The sequence below is a fragment of the Rhipicephalus microplus genome, unplaced genomic scaffold (genome assembly GCF_043290135.1).
Source record: "Rhipicephalus microplus isolate Deutch F79 unplaced genomic scaffold, USDA_Rmic scaffold_20, whole genome shotgun sequence".
NCBI classification, from domain to species: domain Eukaryota; kingdom Metazoa; phylum Arthropoda; class Arachnida; order Ixodida; family Ixodidae; genus Rhipicephalus; species Rhipicephalus microplus.
This window is the reverse complement of record NW_027464593.1, coordinates 6,886,828-6,897,204: the sequence shown is the minus strand read 5'-3', so window position 1 is coordinate 6,897,204 and position 10,377 is coordinate 6,886,828. Positions and strand designations below refer to the sequence as shown.

The window sequence follows — 10,377 nt, the reverse complement described above, 5'->3', positions numbered from 1 at the left end:
ACGACGCGCAGTGGTCCAGCAGTGCGCTAGAAGTTACAGGACCATGATTTTTAACACGTGACTTAGGGTTTCGCTACGTTCGCAATGTTGTAAGACTATCGGTTGATCCTTATCTCAGGGGCCGCCATGTTGATTATTCTAAAACAGATTTAGCGCATGTATTCAAAGCTTCGAAATTGTTATAAACACCCCGTATCTCTGAAAAACGTCAACCTGAAATGTTTCTGACGCTTTTATTCCATGCGTGCACTTCTGCACTCAGTGTAACGACAAACAAATGAAAGAATATGCATCTGATTTGAAAACACCGCCCATCTTAGTCGACTGTTCTCGACGCGATGACTGGTTTCATCTTAACCAATGAAACGCAGCGTGCTGAGGGGTGGATTTGACTTTTTCGTACTGTTGTCTCCTTCTTAAGGGTGTGTCGCCAGAGCTCCAGAAGATCCCAAGTTTCGCGAAACTCGGCCGATCCTGCATAGCATCCCAGAGAACCATGTTCAGTTTTTTTTTATGTTCACTTTTTCTACCACTCTTTCATCTTCCTCTAGGAACGCCACCTCCGCTCATTGTGCTCGCAACACTCTCTCAATACACCAAAAGTGGTTCTCCGCAACGTCAGCTTTTGGTCTGGCGACGCAATGGTTTTGGGGGCACAGAGTAAGTTATTCATGTTCCACAAATTTGCTTACCACTTCGAGGAGCCAATGTCTCAGTAACTGAATTGGACGTAGAACACTACATATCACAGTTTCTTTTCAATTAAGCGCTCCTATAGTTAGAATATTACCTAAATTTTACCTAATATGACAACGCCAAACTTAACTCCAGGAACTAAATTATGAGTTGATTTTTCTTTTGTAAAAGTTGAAACACATAAATTTTCATATGCATAACTTAAATTCTGGTACAGCAGTTGTTTCTGCTTACCCAAAATACAAAAATCAGTTAACTGTTTTCTTACAATATATAGTAAATAATCCTACTTAAGTAATAAAAGACGGTTTCTAATTGACCTAATTTTATGTAAAAAAACAATTGGAAAGCGAACATCATTTGCCCTACATATTGTTCAACTATTTCGTTTAGCCGGTAGGAGGCAGTTAAATAGTGTGAATTGTTTTTCCCACTTCCAGGGCTCAGTCTTGCCTGCCTTACTTCTTTTCTGAGTTTTCGTGTAGTTCCATCTGTGTTGTGCTTCCAATTATGGTAGAATTTTCACATAAGATGGACTGTTTTGTGGCGAGTATTCACTTTTTCGGAATTCTGGCACCTGCTATATTGCGCTTATTGAACGAATAAACAGCATCCAATGTCGCAATCCTCAAGAATGCAAGCTGGACAAATACAGACAAGACTTTGCAATGCAGCTCGTTTTACTTAAACACTTCCGCCGCACAGTTGTAATCTTGTACAAGTGCACCACAAATCGTACTTACGTTGATTAGAGCGTACTCATAGTCACCCTACAGGTGATTCTTCTCCTAGAATGCTAAAGAGGCTGAGATGTTCGATGATCAAGAACGAGCTAATTCAGTGTTACGGGCTTCAGTATACGTCACCGGCATTCAATGGCATTTACAGGGGAACTCAATTGCTTTCCCCAAAATTTACACTTACTTACAACCTTTTAAATCATCGGCCTTTCAACTTATGACAAAGGTTTAATGAACCTAGAACTTTAACATTTTCAGATAGTAACGCCTCTAAAAGGTCTTAATAAAGAAGCGCAAATGTTCTCCGACTACCTTGTAAGTTATACGACGGTTTTTATTGTGAAGTCGACTCCGAACGAACGTTTTGACTTCGTTGCGTTTTTTTTTCGAAAAAGGAACCACGAGCATCTTTCTTCGGATGCATGTTTTCTTACTGCTTGCTTTCAGGAAAAGAAGCTTTTCAGTCACAAAAACAGTTTGAAAGAAATTGCGAATATGACAATTGTGCATAAAAAATATACTTCCCAATTCGCAAAGAAAAAAAACAATTGCAATGACGGCCTCACCAAGTGCCCTTCATTCCCACTGTTACGCAAACGACGAATGAAAGCCGATTCCCTATAGTTCATCGCAAGCCTCTACCGAATACGTTGTTGCGAAATTTTACTAGTGCTTCCTATTCAGCTGTGATGCAAAACAACAGACCCTTATATAGCTATCACAGGGTGTTTCTGCACTGCTGGCGATTGACAGTCTCTATCTAACTCGCCCGACTAGTACTGTAGTATCAATGGTACAATGGACACCAATAACAGGAACACAGGGTATTGTTTCTCTAGCATATGCATCAACTCGCCATGTTTTCTGCCTGCACGGAGAATATTCAAGAAAAATAAGAAAAATAAAGGCCGCATGTTTTCCCCGACCTCCATTTGCAATTACCCTATGACGCACACTCATTTAGTTTCATTTTTTTATGGCGTGTGTTCTGAGAAAGGCTGTCCTCTGGGTATACCGACTCAGTTTTTTTTTCCTAAAATTTTTATATATCATCACCAAGAGGCTGCAAGCATTCTTCCCCAACTTATCTTTAACATATTGTTTCAAATCAGAACCAACACAATCAAACGATTGTCCCGTTGTTTGCAGTTTTAAAGGCGTTTCTGTCCAAGGCTCAATAAAACATTCAATTTTTCTTTCCGGTTTCATAAGTTCGCTGCTGAAGGAACATTGTAGGTCAAAATGACAAAGATAAACTTCTTTGAAACTCACATTCAAAAAACAGAAATATAGTTTCGGCATTTGAACAAAAATGATGTCAAATGACGAAGTTTGTGGCAACATTTCTCTGTTTTCACCACCTGTTATTTTTCTGATTTTTGTCGCTTGTACTACAAACTGCTAAACGCACAGCATCATGTTCTGTAAGATGAGGTCCTGAATGGCGGTACGATAATTATGTTTACAACACACACGTAAGCCAAAGGCTGAGCAGCAGCTGACATTTACAGTTATATTTTAGTTACTCAGCCGCACTAGCTTCTCCCCTGGTATACTTTAACACACGCTTTCACTGAACAAACACACACCATACACAGCACTTACTACCAACTGTATACTGTGCATAGTTGTTCATCATATGCAATGAGAATGATTCTCCAAAGCAATGAACACAATGATGCCCATGCGGAATGTTTCCCACCGTGATGCAACATACAACTGGCACCTAAATAAATACAAAAATAAGGAAGAGAGAGAGAGCAGTTTACTACGGGAAAAAAGCTGAGAGGTTGGCCTGAATATATCCCTTGACCTGCTGCTCAGTGTTGGGTAAGAGAAGAGGGTGGTAAAGAAAGTATACACACAGTGCTAATGAATTTGACAATGAAGGTATTTATGGATCGAAACCTCGAACACTCAAGGACTATTTATAGTCTTTTTTCGAGTTCAGTCTCTTGTAAAACCGTGTTCAGATATTTTCTTCCCGTTGCGGTGGTCTAGTAGCTAAGGTACTCGGCTGCTGACCCGCAGGTCTCTGGATCAAATCCCGGCTGCAGCGGCTGCATTTCCATTGGAGGCGGAAATGTTGTAGGCCCGTGTGCTCAGATCTGGGCGCATGGTAAAGAGACTCAGGTGACCGAAATTTCCGCAGCCCTCAACTACGGCGTTTCTCATAATCATATGGTGATTTTGGGACGTTAATATTGACATATCAATCAATCAATCTGTTCAATGATTCGAAAACATCGCGCTTATGGTGACACATAGGTCCTAAAAGAACGTTTCCTGATACCTTTTGCTTTGCAGTAAGAAATTTAAAAAGTGGCTGTAGATGTTTGTCTGGTAATTGCAGGCACGCACGCAAGAGGTGTTCAGTGGTCTCCGGAGTGCCAGATATCTCGCAGTTTGAACAGAAAAAACGGAGTGAACCCTTTCTGATGCCGTCTGGTCCTGGAGCTTGTGAGCGTCGAGTGGAAGCAAGTGCGGCATCTAGTTCTTGCACCGTGAACACGAGATCGAGATGGTCATCAAACGCTAGCGAGGGTTGTCGGTCGTTTGTTGAGAGACTACCTGTAGCTCCACAACGTAATCATCCGCAATGTCCCCTTTTATCCTATACTGCACAACCACCAGAGCTTGTGTTGAGTGCTTTTCCTGAGGGGGGAATCATAAGCTGCGCATTCTATGCCATTGTGATGAGAGATGCGCGCGTCTGTCGTGGGGTGTAGTGTACAATTCGGCATAAACATAGCAGACGAATTCGTCGGTCAGAAGTGTGGTGGAAGAACTAACGCGAAGACGAAGACGACGAGGAGCTGCGACAGGAGGGGTAGAGGAGCGGATGTGGAGTGTGGCGAGACGGGGTTTAGAAGGATATGATTGGTTTGGGTGGTAGCGAGGAAGACCTTCACCAGGGCCACGGTGATAGTTTTGTCCCAAGTGCTTAGCGGGGTTCAAGGAATGGAGTGACTTATTTCACTTGAGCACAAGAATCGACGGCCCCTGATCCACACGTCCGAGGATATGTCTGCGTGGCTTTGTCGACCTCGGTCTTCGGCACCAACCTGCTTTGTCGGCGCATCTACTTCAGCGTCGCCCTGCTCTTCGCCGAACGCCTGCGGTGTCCGCATCGCAGAGTTTCACTGCGTCTACGCAGACTTGCCCTGCAAACGTTTCAACCAGCAGCCGGTGAGACGTTTTTTGTTGAGACTCAGATTGGGCTTCTGTGTTGCTTCTCCTTGTCATAACACGTTGTGTCCCCATATAACGACTTTGTTGTATGTCTTTTTTTGTATGTGTCTTCATAAAGTCGAAAGAAACAGAAAAAAACAGCCTCATCAGTTCCTCTATATCGTTGCTGTTCCCGAGGCAACTTGTTCTTATGTCATTATTATTCTGAAGAACCTCGTTACAATGGCCTCACGTAGGGTGTCATTGTAACCACATTTCTGGGTGTATGCACTAACATGTCCCTAAAGTTACTATCGCACCACTACATGACCTAAGTAAAACCCTTTCCAAGGCGCTCGTTGCTTGCCAGTACTGCATAATAGTTACGAAGGGTATTGTTGATGTTCGAGAGTGCATTTGATTATTTGTTTTTTGTTGCTGGCGTCTGGCTGGGTTGTGCTACGGGTATTCTTTGAGATAATGCTGTTTTCCTATGCAGTTTACATTTTTCGATGCAGGCCTTGTTTGTGGCACCTTGCGGGAAATATTTTTCAATTACTGTTTTTTAGGTTGCTTAAGTGGTGGACATATTCACCATAGTCACTACAGATAATTTTTATGCAGCTCACTTGTCTGACGAAAACGTTTTGGTGGCAGTGTTTCGTGTGGTGACCAAAAGGATAGTATTGTTGCCGTCTGTTAGTTTTCTGTAAAGCATGATCGTTATTTTTTTATTTCAAAAGACCGTGTCCACGAGTTTCATTCATTGGGACAATTGTGCATGGTAAAAACAATACAAGAGTCACGCTTGTTCTAGCGATCAATGAATGTATTTAGTGCGCTTAAGGCATGTTCTCACAAAATAAACGTCCTCTATATAGGTGTATGGCTTTACTGGAGATGAATTCAACAGCTAAGATCCTCAATGCCCAGTAAGAATTCTGGCTTTTCTTGTCACATAATGAGTTCCTATATATACTCCTAATGTTTAATCAGTATTAACTTCTAGTACCTTGGAATTTCATTATTTCCACTACCTCCAAACTTTCGGCACCAGTATGGGAAGCAGTTGGAGGCACCAAACGAAATTTTTTCATTGTCTACGGAACTGCAGCAGATATTCTACCAAAGCTGAATTACGCCCTCATTCACACTTATTAACGTTGGAGCACTTGCGTGAAGTGGATCGGCTGCAGGAGAACCGAGTTGTGAATGTGCGTTCAGTGTCGTCAGCAATGAAAACATTTATGTACCGTCTGGACGAGAAATCACATCTGTCAGAAAGCTTTCCGTCTCATGCTCACATAATTTTGTTATTGCGTCGCCATCTTCGCAGTAGTTGTCGTTGCTGCTTCTGTTGCTGCTGCTTCTGCATCTGCTGCGCCGCGGCGATCTGTTTTTGAAATTGAGTGCCTTGCTTGCGCGTCAAAGTGAAGCTGGTGCCTACACGAGCACCCCGTTTTTGACCGGGGCTCCCGCTTGGATGGCCGGACCAAGTTGGAGATGGCACAGGGTTCGCGAATGCCGACGATGGGATTTCGTTTTCGAATATTAGCAATAGGAGTGCAACGAAAATGAGGTTCCTGCTTAACATATCAGCCACGGCCATAATGGCTGACACGGGAGCGTTTTCTTGGGATTCTTTTTAACAGAAACTGGTTACGCAAGTCATACGGCAAAGACTGCCGCGGGGAGTCATCCATCCATCTTCGAATGGTAACGATACTAATCTGTTATTATAGATATTTCAACGGCCGCTCTCTAAACGACTATCATTAGTCGCTTGGATATACTGATTTTATTTCTGATGATGACAAAACATCTCGTCATGGACACTTATTCTCCACGAATCGTATTTGCGACGTCAGGGGAAAAATAGATATCACCATTCCTGAAATTTGCAGAGAACTGAGTCTTTCGTTCCGGCAATTGTCAGAAATTTTCTTTTCCTAAAACATTGAGCAACGGTAATTAATGGGCCGAGGAAATATATTCAGGAAAATCGACACAATTTTTGTGCTTCTTACTTCCACTGGATTTAGTTTTTGTGAACCTACATATCAAATATTCTAGCACGCTTGGTTTTTCTACTGATATGGTTCTTCTACCAGTACAGGCATTTAGGTAGTCGTACTCATTATATAACAAAAATTATGCCACACTAACGAAAGCGAAAACAAATGCACAACGCGGTAGCGGCTCAAAGACAAGAAACCGAAAAGAATATCTGCCTGAAAGCGAGTAAAATTTACTATCACGTTAGCTAATCAATAGAAATAAAATAGCAGACATTATAGCAGCTCAATGATGACTTCATGAAGACACGGAGTAAAAATGGAATGAATATAACATCAAAAACATATAAACTGAGCACCAAGAAAACCAACAAACCTTACGTCAACGTCGTTACACGTTTAAATGAACTAAGTTAACCAATTTATTCGTCACTAAAACGGTGGAAGGTTTAATGATGCAACGCTAATAAGAGAAAGCCTTAGCCTTCATAATTATGAGTCTGTTATCAGGATGCGTAGCTGAATTGCGTAGGCTGTCGATTGCTGGATCGCATCTCAATTGGAGGAAATCAAAAGCAAGAAAGTTTCTTTTTTACTCCTTTGTGGTGTTCCGGTGAACGTACGTTCAGGCACCTTCCCATCTTTCTCACGTAACACTGTCAAAAAGATAGGGGGATGCCAAAAATAAAGCCACTGCAGTAGTCCAGGAATTTTACCTTGTTATTATTTGTGAATGCGCCCTGTACTCAGTTTATCAAATCAGTCTAAGACACGGCTGAGAATGCTTATGCTTTGCCGAATATTTATCTGAACTAGCTGCCTTTTCACCATTATCTTCAAGGAGATGTGATAGTCCATGTTTGTACGACAGTAGCAGTAGTAATAAACTTTTATTTCAGCCAAACCTAAAGGCCAAGCATTTCAACCACTTGCTTATGTCTCGCTATTGCTTTAAAGTCTAGAAGGCTGCCCAATATTTTTTAACTTGTCGTGCCACGCAGCTGCAACAGAAACGACAAACGGGCTGACATAGCCAGTCGCCTTCATTCTAGTAATCACCGAGCAGTAGTATTTCTTTACCACTGTAATAATGACAGGCCTCCATGAGGGAGTTGCGTAGGCATGCTTCAATAATGCCACGGCTAACCAGCTTTAATGTTTCGACGAGTATGGTAAGAGAGGCTTTCAAGCACGAAGCTGTAGTTCGAACAACGAATGGTGGTTCCAAAAACTTTTTTAAACCAAGAAACTTCACCGAACCATTCTTAGAGATTGCATGAGTGATAACGACTGGGTCAACGCATTCATTAAATGTTGTCAAAATGGTCTGAAGGAAAGATCCAGAAGGCGGACTCACTGCAGTCAAACAGAAGAAGAGAATTGCTTCAAACCAGCAATAATTTGCTTCACTTGTTCATTTCAATCCTTCTTCAATGTTCTTGTCCACATGTACTAGAAATAGTAACTAAATATGGGTGAAAGGCACGGACTCATGTGCACTCTTTTCTGCGCATGAACACGTTAACTCTATTGATCAACGGATGGGTAAGGTACACTTTCAAGAAAATCAACCAAGCCTGTTACCGTAACACGGCGCTCATTTTGGAAGGCAACGATAATAAAATAGAAGATTGCATGTTTGATGATAAGGGTCAGGGTGATAAGAATAGTTGAATAACAGAAATACTTTGTGTTGATAGGCATGTCCCTTCATGCAACAGTGCTAGGTTTGTTGAGTTGCTGGATGTCATTCGATGACTTAGTAACCGAAATTGGGCCATCCACTAGTAGTAACACATTCAGTTGACACTAAATCAGAGTGCACTTGGTAGTACTGCCACATTCTCTTTTTCAAAATTGTGACGCGTCAAAGCGTGACACACCTAATGTTAGTTTGGGAAAATAAAACATTTCTGAGATCGTATTTTCTTGCTTGTTTGCTTGTTTTTTGTATGGAGCGAGCAATGACATTCACATTGAGCTTTCTACCATTTAAATTACTATTTCCTTGGCATTTCTTCCCTTTGTTTTGGACTAGTGATTGAACATAATGTTGATGACAGCTTCAGCCTCAAAAATCAACGATGAGTTGTGGGCACCACGAAATTCACCTACACTGTCTGAGGAAAAAAAACAACAACAACATCAACCCCTGTCTCTGTTGAGGTAGGACAGGACCCTTTTTACAGGAACGCGTGAGCCATGGCTTGAGTATCGACCAAGCACGTTTACACCTTCGGACACATATTTTCATTATCCTGAGCCAAAATGAACAGGCTCTGTACCATTGAATGAAATCTTACTGGTGAGTTCTGCCTTTAAAAGGCAAACTTGAGTCTTCAAGAGTGGTGGTTCATCGAACCAAGTCTAGTGTAGACGTAAACCTATCTTCAGGATGGTGTTTCAATGAACTGTTTGTGCAGCCGCCTGAAGCTACTTGCTTTCAATGATATGCTTAATGGAAGCACCCTGCTCACGGCATTTTTTTATTGCTCTATCTAATCGGTCACCAGAAGTACGGTAGCGCTTCAGGGTGGGGTGCCTCACGGTATACTCTTGCTTTCCTCAATACCTCCAAGTGCAGCGTCTTTCAGACTTGTTTTGCATGTCCTGCAGGATGTTAAATTATCTCAAACGCCGCTGCGACATGCGTTGAGGTTTGTGAAGTGAAATATCTCCTCCCATCCTGTGTGGGGCAAACCTGTTCAAAAACGTCCAAGGTATGCCTTACGTTCCACGCGTTATAGAATGTAATTCTTGCAGTCTTATCAACTCATGAGAAGCCAATATAAATATTACTGACTTTATATGAACACGTTTGTCAAGTGTGAAGCAAGGGAAAGGCAGACCGTATTATTAAACAATTACATGTGGTCTCAACAACCAGCCAAACTATTGACTTGTATGCATAGAGAATTGACCTACTACTCATGAATATACTTATCCACCTGAAACCCTGCAATGATAAATTTGTTGAATATATTGTTTACGAAGCACTTGCCTCTTTTCAGAAAACGTTCTTTCTGCTGCTTCGGGAATTTGTGCTGCCATCTTGTGTTAGTGCTCAAACTAGATGTGTTTCTCGCCTTTAAGGAGACCTCGAAGGGCAGCATTGAGCACGGACAACTTTTACGGTTGCTGCCTCGGAACTATATGCTTGCATTTATATTCATTCCCAGATGTTCTAAAGCCTACTTAGGTACTGATTAGCGTTATTAAGAGGTTGAAAACTACAATGAAATTCGCGTTTGAGCAAAAAATACGGTAGTATTTCTGCAAGCGTTGCGTATTTGACAGTCTAGTTTATTGAACATTACGTCTTAATGACAAAAAACTCGACAGTGTACGAGTCCACTCGATTGACGCACTACATATGGTAACAAGTTCTTTACAATAAATCTCTTTTTATTGCATTTAATCCTCACGCATGTTATTTTGTAGGTAACAAGACCTGTGCGAGTGTTGCCACGGATGAAAAAAAATTACCCTTAGTAAATACTTGTTTACGAGGTCTCTCCAGATGGGAAGAGTACCAGAATCTTGGAAGAATGATAACATATTGATAATGCATAAGAAAAGAGACGACAAGGACTTGGAAAATTACAGGTCGATCAGCCTGCTCTACGTAGGATACAAGCTATTTACGAAGGTAATTGCTAACAGAATTAACACAACATTAGAATTCAATCAACCAAAGAAACTAGCAGGATTTTTAACAGCCTACTGAACAATAGACCACTTTCATACTATCAATC

At 41.6% G+C, this 10,377-nt stretch overlaps 1 long non-coding RNA gene across 1 annotated transcript; it reads right to left on the bottom strand.

The window, feature by feature from the left end:
* Positions 1 to 219: 219 nt before the first annotated feature.
* LOC142785271 (uncharacterized) lies at positions 220 to 2,103 on the bottom strand. Its single transcript, XR_012888904.1, has 2 exons — positions 2,003 to 2,103; positions 220 to 474 (listed from the first exon to the last, which is right to left on the bottom strand). It is a non-coding gene; the product is annotated as an uncharacterized LOC142785271 (long non-coding RNA).
* Positions 2,104 to 10,377: the final 8,274 nt, after the last annotated feature.